Source organism: Bos javanicus, chromosome 12, assembly GCF_032452875.1.
Source record: "Bos javanicus breed banteng chromosome 12, ARS-OSU_banteng_1.0, whole genome shotgun sequence".
Lineage (NCBI taxonomy): Eukaryota > Metazoa > Chordata > Mammalia > Artiodactyla > Bovidae > Bos > Bos javanicus.
In genome coordinates this window covers 29,911,201-29,925,412 of record NC_083879.1, presented here as the reverse complement: position 1 = coordinate 29,925,412, position 14,212 = coordinate 29,911,201, and positions in this window count along the sequence as shown.

Below are 14,212 nucleotides of genomic sequence, written 5' to 3'. Positions count from 1 at the left end.
GTACCATGGGCAAAATGGAGATTATCGAGTACTCAGGATTCGTTTCTGAAGTGCCTGTAATCTGAACGCAAACACAGATGGGCAATGGGTCTTGGGAGTTCTGAAGTGTGGGGACTGAAATCTACTCAGTCTATAGTTCTCTGACTCTTGGCTTAAGAGTGTAGGGGATCAGGGGGCTTGGATGGAAAGTTTGAGAAAACTCAGAAATAAAGAGCTTCATCAGGCAAAGACAGATGAAAGGGTGTGTCCAAGACATGAAGAAGTTCAGAATGAACCCTGACAGAAGTTCATTTGGAGAGGAAGTGAATGTTCATGTAGACTGCCCCTGAGCACTCTACAGCGTGAGGCAGTCCAGCAAGCATGATAACCAAACTGAGAGGGAGTGCTCAGCGATCACCAATTTAGAGGGTCTCCTGTTGCTTTGATAGGACTGCTAATTTGTAAAAAATTCCCAAAAAGTAGCTTTTTAAATTTTTATTTTTGGCTGCACTGGGTCTTCGTTGCTCCCCGTAGGTTTTCTCCAGCAGTGGAGAGGGGGGCTACTCTGTTGCAGTACACAGGCTTCCCATTGCAGTGGATTCTCTTGCTGCAGAGCACAGGTTCTAGAGTGTGCAGGCTTCGACTCGCAGGCTCTTCAGCACCAGCTCAGTAGTCGTGGCACAGGTCTTAGTTGTCCCTTGGCACGTGCAGTCTTCCCAGACCAGGGATCGGACCGGTGTCCCCTGCACTGGTAGGTGGATTTCTTTACCACGGGACCACCAGGGAAGTCCAAGATACAGCTTTTGAGTATACTGAAATTTTCAAGTTTAATACTTGGAAAATATTCAAAAATAATGAGCAATTTAAATGAAAAAATGTATTGTCATACTAGCAATTAAAAAGTGCAGAGAGAACTTTACTATGACATAACCTATAATAATAATAAAACACTAGATGAAAAAAACAGTTTTGGGACTGCTTTGGGAAAGCCAATGCACTTCTGTAATTGCTAGCAGTATGTATTAAAACATCTTGCCTACAGTTTTCAGTGATACATAGGTCACCATTCCAGGTTCCATCTACTTTAATATTTTCAAGGTCATCTGAATAACACCTCTGAGCTCTAAATAGTTCCACAATTCTGGGGCTTGTTAAACTGTGAGAACATCAATTGTAGACTGTTGTGTAGAGTTATCTACTAAATATGCTTCAAGCTGCAATCAGGCTGCCTAGGCTTGAATCCTGTTGCTGCCACTTACTAACTTTGGCAAATTATTTAATACCTTTCTGTGCCTCAGTTTCCTCCTTCTGAAAGAATAATAATAGAGCCTTAAAAAGGGAATAGTAATAGTGCCTATCTCATAAAGTTAAGCAGTAAATGAGTTGATATATATAAAGTGCTTAGAACACTGCTTAACACATACTAAGAAGCTGATAAATGCTTGCTATTACAGAAACATAAAAAACAACTAACATGATAAAGGAATTCTCTTTCTTTCATTAAAGAAATATCAGGATATAGATGATTGCTGTACTGGTTTAGCTTATCAATGGTGTCATCACTCACCTCCAATCTCCATCATGTCACTTCACCATCTTTAATACGCCAGCTTTTTGTCCTTCAGCCCATGGCCTCATGGTCTCAGAATGGCTGCCATAGCTCCAAATATCTCACATCTCAACTGTGTTTAAAATCAGAAAGAACAATACCATCCAGGGGAGAGGGAAAAGTGAGAAAGAAAAAGAGACTATTTCACATTATTTTCACATTTTATGAAGGAGCAAAATATCTTCCCAGAGCGCCTCAGTTGATTTCACCTGATCTCATTGGCCAGAACTGAGTCTCAGGACATCCCTGAAATCAAGAGCTCTGTCTTGGCTTTTTTTTTTCTTTTCTTGGCTGTGCTGGGTCCTCATTGCTGTGCAGGCTTTCTCTCGTTGCATCTACTCTTTAGCTGCAGTGCATGAGCTTCTCACTGTGGTGGTTTCTCTTGTGGAGCGTGATATCTAGGGTACTTGGGCTTCATTAGTTGCTGCACATGGGCTCAGGAGTTGTGGCTCATGGGCTTAGCTACTCCACGGCATATGGATCTTCCCAGACTAGGGATTGAACCATGTCTCCTGCTTTGGCAGGTGGATTCTTTACCACTGAGCCACCAAGGAAGCCCTCTGCCGTAGTTCTGTTGGCAGAAAAAAGGGGAGAGAGTGTCTGTTAGGGAGACAACCGCGGGTCCTCCACAGTTAATCATTCCTGTTATACCAGCTGCTTTGTTCCTGCTTTGGCTGTGGGAAGGATGGTGTGTCCCTCAGAGCATTCGTGTGAATTAATCAATGATCACAGAGCTCTTGTAACATATGAGACCACTGCTACCACTGCTAAGTTCTTCCCATATATGATAGGAAGATGATCAAGGCCCACTTCTTTTGGAGATGGACCTTGACCTCAGTATCTTCTTCTTAAAGGCTGTTCAAATCCTGACTAGAACACACAGAGGTACACAATTGAGTCCCTGCTCTCTACTGAGCCTCGTGGGGCTCCAAAGGAAGCATCCTGGCCTTTGGGTTGTACATACACGGATGAGAAAATAAGAGCAGCACACATCAAGCATCAGTTCCATGCTCAACTCTCCTGGAGTCCAGAAAATGGAGCAATCAAACGGTCTGGCATAGAGAGAGGTTCCCATGGAGGAGTTATTGAGGTCGCAGTGAATGAGAAGAATTTATGAGCAAGGGAGAGGAGGGTCATTCCTGATCACAAGGCTAGACTGTGAAAAAGCTCCTGGATGGAGTCAGCAGGACATGGGAGGGATATTCATTCTTTTTATATTTTTAAGCATCTAAAATTTATTTATACACACTTTGTTCAACAGTGTAAACTTTGTGTGGAGTATGCTCATGATTCCCATTCTGCATACGAAGAAGCGGAGGCTCTAGGGTGGTCCGTTTGCTTGAAATCATAATAGAAGAATGAGGGGGAACACTCACTCCTATTCTTTTGAGATTTTTTGTTTTTTCCTTAGAACTTGGAAGAAGCTGCCTGAAGTTGAGAACGTGCCAAACATTAACCTTAATAATGCTGTGAACTCTCCAAACGTAAGCTATATCCTCTGGCAAGCGCACGGGGACTCGGTTACTCAGGTAAAAAGAAGAAGCGAAAGTAACTTGCAGTGTGCCACACTACGTCTTTCTGCAGGGGTGTCACACAAGCAATCAAATAATAGTGTATGTATTCTTTAACAAGTCATCACTGGTCCTGAGGTAACTTTATTAACTTAGCTAAACACAAAAACAAATGTCACATGATATACCCAGAATGGCCCAAAGAATGGTTTCTAGAAGTAAGTGAAAATCATTAATCTGAACTTGCTTGCATGTTTGTTCTGGGAGTTTCCACCCGAGATACCCAATGGGTCTGAAGACAGTAGATTGTTCTCCTCCATCTTGTAGGAGTGAGACTCACTCAGATGACTCGTGTCTGAGGACCCACAATGTGACTACAGACTTGAGAGTTGTTCCCTGAGATTTCTACTGGCTCTGAGAACTTAGTATTTCCCTAGTGTGTAAAAAAGCAAGACTTTGTCCTGTATGTTAAGACAGCCCAGTCTAACCAAGAAAAATGAAGAATGTGTCCACATAAAAACTTGTTCCCGAATGAACGTTCATGGCAGCATTATTCACAGTAGTCAAAAAGTAGAAACAATCCAAATGTCCATCAACTGGTGAACAGATAAACAAAATCTGATATGTCTGTACAAGGAAATATTATTTGACAATAAGAGGAATGAAGTCGTGATACAAGCTGTAATGTGAATGACACTCAAACATTACATCAAGCCACAAAAGATCCCAAATTATGTGATTGCATTTATATGGAATGTCCAGGAAAGGAAAATCCATGGGGACAAAAAAGCAGATTAGTGGTTGCCTGCTGCTGCTAAGTTGCTCCAGTCTTGTCCAGCTCTTTGCGACCCCACAGACTATCGCCCACCAGACTCCTCTGTCCGTGGGATTCTCCAGAAGAACAGGGATGAGGAAATAGTGGGAAAATAGGGAGTGACTGTTAATGTTAAGGGTGTTTCTTTTTCTTTTTTTAAAAAATTTTTTTGCCTGGGTCTTCATTGCTGCCCACAGGCTTCCTCTAGTTGCTGCAGACGGGGCTACTCTCCATTGTGGTGCATGCGCTTCTCATTGCAGTGGCTTCTCATTGCAGAGCACGGGCTCGAGGGTGCGGGCTTCAGTAGTTGTGGTACACAGGCTTAGTTGCCCAGCAGGGGTCGAACCCAGGTACCCTGCATTGGCAGGCAGATTGTTAGCCACTTCCCATCAGGGAAGTCCTGGCATTTCTTTTTGAAGCGATGAAAATGTTTTAATATTGAAAATGGTGATGGTGCACAACTCTGAATATACTAACAAAATGTGAAATTATACACTTTAAATTGAAAAACAAAGAAAAAGCCCAGAAGCCAAACAGAGTGGACATGCAGAAGGGAAAGCAGTGGTCCTTCGGGATTGATGGGGATCCTCCCCTGGGGGAGAATAAAGATCCCTCGTCTCTTTATAAACACGTCAGGTTGAAACTAGGTAGTGAAGATGTTTAATAAAGAAGACTAATGTAAGAAAAGAAAGGTCGGGAATGTTATTGGGTGAATGGAAAAGAATCAAACATGTGCTAAGTGAAAAGGAAAATTAAAGGGGAAGAAAAATCAGACCGGGAAAATCTTGTCTAAAAGATTAAACCAACAAAGTTTCAAACATAAAGAGAAGAAACTAGAACACCATCCTGCAGTAGAAAGGAAATGTGAATTAAGAAAGCTAGGTACAAAAAAGAAAACAGTAATCTGACTGAACAAGCACACGCAAAGTTGTAGTGTAATTCAATGTATTTCTCGAAAGCAGATGGAACCAGGTTCTTTTTTCCTTCAATTTGTTTGAGGTACAGTTTACCTGAGGGCTTCCCTGGGGGCTCAGTGGTGTAGAATGTTCCTACAATTCAGGGGGCCTGGGTTCGATCCCTGGGTCAGGAAGATCCCCTAAAGAAGGGAATGGCTACCCACTCTAGTATTCTTGCCTGGAGAATTCCATGGACAGAGGAGCCTGGAGGGCTACAGTCCATGGGATGGTAAAGAGTCGAACACAACTGAGTGACTAATACTTTGTCCCTACTAGGACTTCTGCAGGTGGAGAAGGTGGCCTGAGAGGAGAGGAACTCCTCAAATCCCTCCCAACCTGTTTCCTTGCCACCTCCAAGAGTGGCCCTGCCCTCCCCACCCCCAACCCCACCCACCGCCACCCCCATTCAGGGTCCTGCCTGAAAGCTCTGCCTCCCCATCCCCAGAGCACCTGCCACTGAGCCCAGCGCTTCATTTTCAAAGGCTGAGGAAAAGAGGTCATTACCCTTCCCAGTACGACGCAGCATAGCTTCCAACTCAAATCTGATTTACGGTGAAGGACACGCTGCTATCTTTATGAAACCCCTGCGGCTGTGCAGGGAGCATTCTGATTTTCTTGGAAATACTTAAACGAGGTAGTAGAAACTTGGGCATAGTCTATCAGACAGGACACCCAGGAATTGCTTGCTCCTGTACTAGTCTTGAGCGAGTATAAAGCCAAGTGAGCCCCCTGTGAGCTTGTCACCCATCACGCCGCCCACACTCAAATGTGGTTCTGTAAAGTCGCACCTGTCCTGTGAACAAGAGGCTCCTTTCTCCCTCTTGAAATGTGTGTTGAAAGAACACCTTAGATATTGTTATAGACTCTTACTTGACCTGGTATGTGATCTTCAAATTAACATTTCTTTTTTTCATTTCTAGCTGAACTACTATGATTCTATCAAAGCTGTCATTTCAAGCTCCAACCACGAGCCCACTGCTCTAGTCATCGGTACTGCTTGCCCTTCTCTTAAGTTTCCCGTGTTCCCTTTTTGTGTGTCAGACCCTTGACTTTCTCCCACCTTTAGAATTTCTACATTGCAGCAGGCATCCCACACTTGGATAATAACTCCCAGTGAAGCTCAAAATGGGACATCCTCCCACTGCTGAGTTTTATAAGCCTCACTCTCGGCTGCCGGGGAGGCAGAGGGAGGGTGGGCAGGCCTATCCCAGCCTTCGCTCATACCCAGAGCTCAATCCATATTTGTATTTGTTGGGTTGAAATAAAAGCAAAATCCACTTTAGGCAATCTCAGGCCATACCATTTGATCAGCCCTAAGGTGCTACATGATATTAAATATACGGTGGTATCAACATAAAACAGTGGTCTTGGGGGCATTTGTATCAAGTAGGATTTGGAATATTTTAAGAATTCAAAACGCACACTTGATATAACAACTGTCAGCAATGGCAAGAGGAAGACCCAGAACTTGAAGGCCTTTGGATTTTTCTGGAAGCTGGCCTTTGATCAAGTGAATTCAGAGAAAGGAGAACCCCAGTCCCTATCCACCTGTTCCTTTTCCAGGCCCAGATGCACGGCAGTCTGGGCGTGGACTTGACCAGACTGATCTGGGGTCTTTGGAGTAGGAATCTGACAAGCCTGTGCTCTTCGCATGGGAGTCATTTTGTCTGGGCCAACCAGAGGATGTATATCCTGGTGCTGGATGAACCCCAGGAGATTGGCTGATTTAGGTTTGACCCGGGAGCCAGTCTCTTCACGTGGACCATTCCCTGGAGACCAGCTCATGGTCTGACGTAGATGCAGCCTCTGACTGGTCCTGGGGCCTTCTAACTAGAACAATTACTGCCAGGCCCTGCACTAAGCTCCTTCCATGCTTGCTTTTATTTAATCCCCATCATGTGCTCGCTGCTTAGTGCTCAGATGCTCAGTCATGTCTGACTTTTTCAACCCCATGGGCTGCAGACTGCCAGGCTTCTCTGTCCAAGGGATTCTCCTGGCAAGAATACTGGAGTGGTGTGCCATTTCCTCCTCCAGGGGATCTTCCCGAAGAGGGATCGAACCCAAGTTTCTTACATCTCCTGCATTGGCAGGCAGATTCTTTATCGTAACATTGTGAGTAGATCCCACTACAAGCCTCGTCTCACAGGTGAGTAAGCTACAGCACAGAATAAGTAACTTGTCCTCAGGTATTGTTCAGGGATTTTTCTTTTTTTTGTCTGCCCTTGAAAAGAGCTGCAGGGCACCTGTGTACATGTCAAGTCCAAGAGGTATCCTTTAATCACAATAGTATATTTTTTTACTTAATTTTTTGTTTCTATTTTATTCTATTTGAAATAATTTTTCCTAATAACTTGGCACTTGAAAATCTTCTTAATTCTTCACACTTACTTTGTTAAACTGCATTCTTATTTTGTGAAGCTCTTGAAAGCATGTTGAAAAGCCTTGTCCACTAATTCAGTGTTACTGTCATCATATTTAATTTGTCAAGGTGATACTGGTGATGATTCCTTACACGTGTTTGGCACTTACTAACTTATAAAGAATTTTCACATTCATTTCTCGGTCTTGGCTGCCCTTAGGGATCTTCTGGGGTACTTCATCAAATCTGATTACTACCTGGGTCTTGCCCTCAGAGATTCTAACTTAACTGGCCCCGGGGTGAAGCCTGGGCATTGGGGCTTTTGTGGCGGGGGTGGATTCTGCTGATCTCAGTTGCAACACGCAGCCTTCTCCAGTCGCAACATGCAGGCTTTAGTTGCCCTGAGGCATGTGGGATCTTAGTTTTACAACCAGGGATCAAACCTACATCCCCTGCATTGGAAGTGAAGTGAAAGTCGCTCAGTCGTGTCTGACTCTTTGTGACCCCATGGACTATACAGTCCATGGAATTCTCCAGGCCAGAATACTGGAGTGTGTAGCCATTCCCTTCTCCAGGGGATCTTCCCAACCCAGCGATCGAACCCTGGTCTCCCGCATTGCAGGTGGATTCTTTACCAGCTGAGCCACAAGGGAAGCCCAAGAATACTGGAGTGGGTAGCCTATCCCTTCTCCAGAGGATCTGCCCAACCCAGGATTTGAACCGGGGTCCCCTGCATTGCAGGCGGATTCTTTACCAACTGAGCTATCAGGGAAGCATTGGAAGGTGGATTCTTAACCACCTGACCACCAGTAAGTTTCTGGGCACTGGGACTTCTAAAAGTTCTCTCAGTGATTCTAATACGTGGCCAAGATTAAAAGCACTGTCCAAGGACTGTGGCTGAGGCACCAGTATTTTTTAGATACTTCCCAGTGACTTTAATTTGCAGCCAAGGTTGAGAACCACTCACATGTATTTATTATTTGATCTTCACAGTAGGAGGTAAGGTATACCTGTGTGCACTCCCATTTTACAAATGAGGATACATAAGTTCAGAGAAGTTTGCCTATCAGGTCACTTAGCTGGAAGAGGTAGAATTGTGCCTCGACTTCAGTTCTTCTGACCCCAGTGCCAGTATTCCACCTTTCATTCCCTAGACTTGGACTGGTAAGGCCCTGCCCCTCAGGTCCTGGGACTTGTTTGGGGACAGCCTCATTTCAAAAGGACAGGGAAGCCTGGTATGCTGCAGTTCATGGGGTCGCAAAGAGTAGGACACGACTTAGTGACTGAACGAAAACAATGACATTTCCAAAGGAGACTGTGACCCTGGAGCAAAATAAATCTCTGAATCCTCATCATCCACCGTAGGGCGGTGAGAAAGTGTTCGCTGGCAAAGGCTGCCTTTGATCTCTGTGATCCCTGGGTGGGGTCCCTGTACACCTGGGCAGCAGCAGCAGCATTTCTACATAAGATCGTCTTTCATTTGCTGCAATGATCTTCACCTTTCCCTCTTGACTGTCCTAAATGCCCTGTCTCTCTTCCTCCTAGATCCGTCCCTGGCCCCACTCCTGGGTTTTAAGGGCCTGATTTCACCAAGCAATGAATTTGTAATGAATACAGTATTTAACACTGTCTTCAGCGACTCAGAAGTCAGCCACCCACATCATGATGAGTCTTTCTTTTAAGAAGCCTTTCAGCTGAGCTGTGCCTGAGCATTTCTGAGCTTTGCGAAAACTGAGATCTTAGGGGTTTTTTTTTTTCCTCCTTTCCTGTAGAATCTTGTTTCAGTGGCCACTGAACATCTTGGAGAATCAGTAATGAGTCATGTCCAAGGTCTCTACCGCCTGTGAAACACCTTCTTTCTTCTTTTTGACAGGAATCTGACAGGAACTCCATCCACCTCTGATTCACAGCCTTGGAACTCATATTATCTTTCAAGGAAAGCTCCCTTTATCAATTTCTGATTCACTGACATTTAAATCACCAAAGTGTTAGCAAGAGATGTGCTATAAGAACTTTCTTGGGAATTTTCATTAGACTTTCTGGGAACTAGGAAATTATGATTTTCTAGACCAGTAATGGATATGAATCTTAAAAAACTGAAAGTCAGCCTTCAGAAACTGCTCAGAATTCAGTGTTTGTTATGGCAGAACAAAATTCAATGAAAGAAGGAGGGTCTCTGGGTTCCAGCCCCAGCTCTGCTACTCACAGAGCTGTGGCCTCAGACCCTGGTTCCCTCTCCAGTTCAATAAGGAAGTTGGACGCGAGGGTCTGTCCAGCTCAGATCTGAAGATCCTCATTCTCCTGTGAGACCCCTGTCCATCCCCTCCTCCTCCTCACATCATGGAAAGCAGGGGCCACTGCAGTTGCTGACAGCTCTAAACCAGTGTGAATTGTCTCTAGAGACCTAGATAACACTAGTGCAGAAAGAATTACTTCACCTCAATCCCCTGTCCACATTGTCAGAGTTTCTGTGTGTGTTGGGCATTTATGATGTGCCTGGGATGGGACTAGGATGATAATGTGGGCGAACCTTTGGAGTAAAATTCCTGGGAAGGGTTGTTTCTACTTGCCCTCTCTTTTCCCTGTCCTTCCAAGATTTCTAAAACCCACTCCAGCCTGGCTTTGTCCCTGCCATGCCACCAAAAGCACCTTTGTAAGGGCCACCAAATACCCCTCTTGTTGCTGAGTCAGTGACCTGTCCTCATCCCACTTGTTCTCTCAACACTTGAAGCTGCAGGTCACTCAGCTTCCTTCCTGTATGCCTTTAAAAAATATATTTATTTATTTGGCTGCACCGGCTCTTAGTTGCAAGCATGTGGGATTAGTTCCCTGACAGGGGATTGAACCCAGGCCCTCTGCATTGGGAGTGTGGAGTCATAGCCACTGTACCACCAGGGAAATCCCCTGGTGTTTTGGCTTGAGAGATCCAGCCTCTCTTGGTTTCCCTTCCACCCAGCTCTTTGCTGGATGACTTCTCTGACTCCCTTAGTTGCTCCCTCCATGACATAATGTCCAAGACCTAATGTTGGAGGCCCCAGAATTTGATCCTCAGTTCTCTTCTCTTTCACATCTGCATCACTGTCTCGATGATGTTATCAAATCCCAAATGCACATCCCCCTGAATTTCAGTCTGGTATTTCCTCCTGCCTTGGACCTATGTCTAAAGGATCTCTCCAACTAGGGTATCTCATAGACATCAAAGTTAAGCCCAAACCTGAATCTAGATCCTCTCCCTCAGGCTGTCTAGCTCATCTCAGTTGGCTCTAAATTCATCCCTCCAGTTGCTTGGCCAGAATCTAGTAGTCACCCTTGACTCTTCTCTCTCTCTCTCTCACACACACACAACCCATCCTGACCTGTTGATCCCACCTTCATTATACACTCGGAATTTGGCTGCTTGTCCCAGCCCAACTACTACCATCTCGTGAAAGTCACTGCTTTCTCCTCCCTGGGCCACTGTTTCCATCCTGCCCCTGCAGTCTCCACGCATCAGCCAGAGATATCCTGTAAAACGAGAGGTCTGATCTGTGCAAATCCTGCAGTGGGCGCTCGACTCCCTCAGTCAAAGCCAGGTCCTCCTGAGCCCCGTGTGTCAGCCCAACCCTTACATCTCTGGCTCGGTCTCCTACTTCCTTCCCTCAGTCTCTCTGTGCTAGTCATACAATCTCCTTGAATTTATTTAGGATCTTTTCACTGCTTCTTCTCTGCACCTAGAAAATTCCCCCTCAAATGCCTGCATTGCTCACTCCCTCAGCTCTTCGAGGTCTTTGCTCAAACTTCTCAGTGAGGCCATCTTGTCCACGTTATTTTATAATGGAACAGCCCAGGTGCTGCCCTCAGCATTCCCTATTTTTCTTACCTTGTTCTGCCCTTGATTAATTCCATGCATTTAATCACCTCCCAATATAGTATATGATTTATCTATTATGTTTGTTGCTTGTGGTCTGTCTTCATCAGAAGACAAGAGCCTTGAAGGCAGGAGTTTTGTCTGTGTTAGTCATTGTTTTGTTCAAACACTTAGAATAGCACATGGTACATAAGTATGTGCTCAATAAATATTTATTTAATGGATTTCTTTGTGAAGTCAGAGTACATAACAAATCCATCTCTCTCCCAAAGCAGTGCTCAAGGCCACACACAGCAGGAAAGCTAAGATTCTGTAGTGACAAGCTTGTCGAGTGTTTCCTCCTGTGCCCTCTCCGCCCTCTCCCCACCCACCCACCCCCTACACACCCCCACAGTGTCCTACACCTGTGTCACTGCTCAGTTGGATATGTATGTGTCCCACACACTCACACACACACTCTTCCACTGTGCTATAGGACTCACCCCACCCCACCCCTAAATGGTCCCTAGAGACAGTAATCCCATCAGGAAGAAAGTAGATGGTTCACACCAGCCCACAGTCCCCTTCAAATCAATTCTAGCTTCTATTTCTGGTCTGTCCCCTTCCGCAGCCCCTAAGGGACCGCCCTTTACATACTCCTGAACTTCAAAACTCAGCTTCAGGTCAGCCATCTGTCCCCAGACAGGATCACCTCCAGCAAGAGGGAAAAACCTTAACAGGAGAGACCAACACGGCACAGAGGCTCTGCGTGAGGCAAAGGAAGTGCTTTCAAGTGCGTTTGGTCCCTTGCAGTGAAGGAAGGCAGGAATTGCTTGCTTGTTTTCATCATTCATGAACATGAAAGGGGACACGTCTTGGTCAAGGCCATAGACAGACCAGGCTGGGCCTCGAACCCAAACCTGAGCAGCATTAGGTTCCACCTAGTGACGGCCGATCTGTGGGCTCCTGCCACACTGAAGAAACAGATGGAGTGAAGGGAAGGAAGTACAGGGAGGGATAAGCAGGAGAGGCCACCTCAGAACAGGAAGAATAAGGATCTGAGCTCTGCAGAGGACACACTCACCTCAGTGCTGACCCCCTGGGATGCGCTAAGCCCGTGACCATGAAAGTGGCCTGTGGGTCAGCCCTGACACTAGCAGCTGCAGTGACAGACAGAATTCACCAGGACCCCAGCACCTCAAGACTTAGCTGCTACTTAGTGTGCTGAGATCTGAGCCCTCCTTGAATCTGCTCTCAGTTTCCATGGTGACTGCTTAAACTTTTCATCATCCTTCTTTCAGACCTTGGGGGAGAGCAATGCTCTCTGGTTTCCATGACAACCACTTAAACATGTATCTCTTTCTGGCTTGGTTGGAAAAGAACCGCTAGAGATCATGCAAATGAACTGGCTGCTCTCCCTTCGCTTAAAAAAATTAAAAATAAAGTGATACACCTGCTTAGATGTTTCAGATCTCTGCTCACAACAAGAGGGGTGAAAGTGTTGAACTGGTGTTTGTGGAGGGTTTGCTGCATTGCTTTGACATTTCAAGTGCTCAGATAACGCAGGCTCACGCTGTCATCTGAAGTAATTATGTACACTCAGCACTTGTCCTCCCCTCCCCTCTGCCTGGCAGATGAAAGAGCTGCAAGTTCAAGGCTGTGTACCTTCCCTGCTGCATGCTACAGCAGAAAGGAAGGATGGGGCCAGAGGGACCACCCAACCCAGCCATTGGCCACTGTGGGGAGGGGCCATGGAGGGCAGCGTCTTCACCTCAACTCACTGTCCACAAACCAGCCAGGGCTGACTCTGGACTTGGGTTATATAGCCTCAAATAATGGGGATGTCAGAGACCCCTGTTCAGAAATGACTCTGGTTCCCTGTTGGAATTCAGGGAAAGGAGAACAGCCACGGGACTCTGAAGCAGAGAAGCTCTGAAGTGGAAAGAGGGGGGCTCCCTTCCCCCAACTTTGACACCTGCCCGTCCTCCCTTGCACAACACGCCCTAACCCAGAGGCCCTGAGAAACAGCCACCGACCGAGCTAAAGCGTGTTTTAAAACTGGTCACCAACAAGTAAAGTTCTGGCGATATCCAGTGAAAAATGGAGATTTCCCACTTCTATGGGAAAATGGGCAGGGCTGCCTCACGGGGGTCCTCTGAGCTGCAGTAGCACCACGCCCAGGAGGTGGAAGCCTCCAGTCGCCTTGAGGGAACTTTCCTGAGTAGCATGTTCTCCCTGAATCCTGGAAGAAAGCTGAGTTGTAATTTGTGCTAGCAGGTACAAGACCCAGACCAAACCAATAATCCTTCAGACAGTTGCTGAAGTCACAGATGATGAAAGAGGATTCTTACTTGGGGGTAGAGGGATTGGGAGGGGGTTGGGGAGATGGGTGAAGACAGTTAGTCTCCCACCTTCGTCCTCCAAGGTTCTTCAGGCTCCTTGGACAAGACAGAGGTCAAGGGGGAAGTCAGGCAGGTGGACGGGAGAGGCACTGGTGAGTGTATTACGGATTTCCTTCATGATCATCTTCTGGTGAGACTATTTACCCCCTCGGGTCCTAAGACTCTTTAATCAATAGGAATTGATGAGAAGAAGCCAGATGAGGAATACAGGCAAGGCTGTACTGGGATTTGTGCTACAGTAGGAGGAAGCAAAAACAAGTCACAGGTGCCTTGCTTGCTCCCCAGGAGGGGGCAAGCTGGTTCCTTAAACATGGTGAGGGTGGGGGCAGATGGGCAGGTTGGGCAGGAAGGGTGCCCTAGGTGGCCTGCCCACCCCCCTGGTAGTGCTGTGTGCAAGGATCATGCACAGTACCCTACTTTTGCTCTCCCCACCTCAGAAACAGTGGTTGGTTGTGGCCTTTTTGTATCTTATAATTCATAATTGCCCCGATTGGGCTTTCACGTAGTTATTTTGGGCTTTCCTGGTGGCTCAGTGGTAAAAAATCCGCCTGCAATGCAGAAGCTGCAGGAGACGTGGATTCAATCCCTGGGTTGGGAAGATCCCTTGGAGGGCATGGCAACCCACTCCAGTATTCTTGCATGGAGAACCCCATGGACATAGGAACCTGGTGGGCTACAGTCCATGGGATCGAAAAGAGTCAGATACAACTGAAGTGACTTAGCACACATGCACTGACTTAGCACACACACACGTAA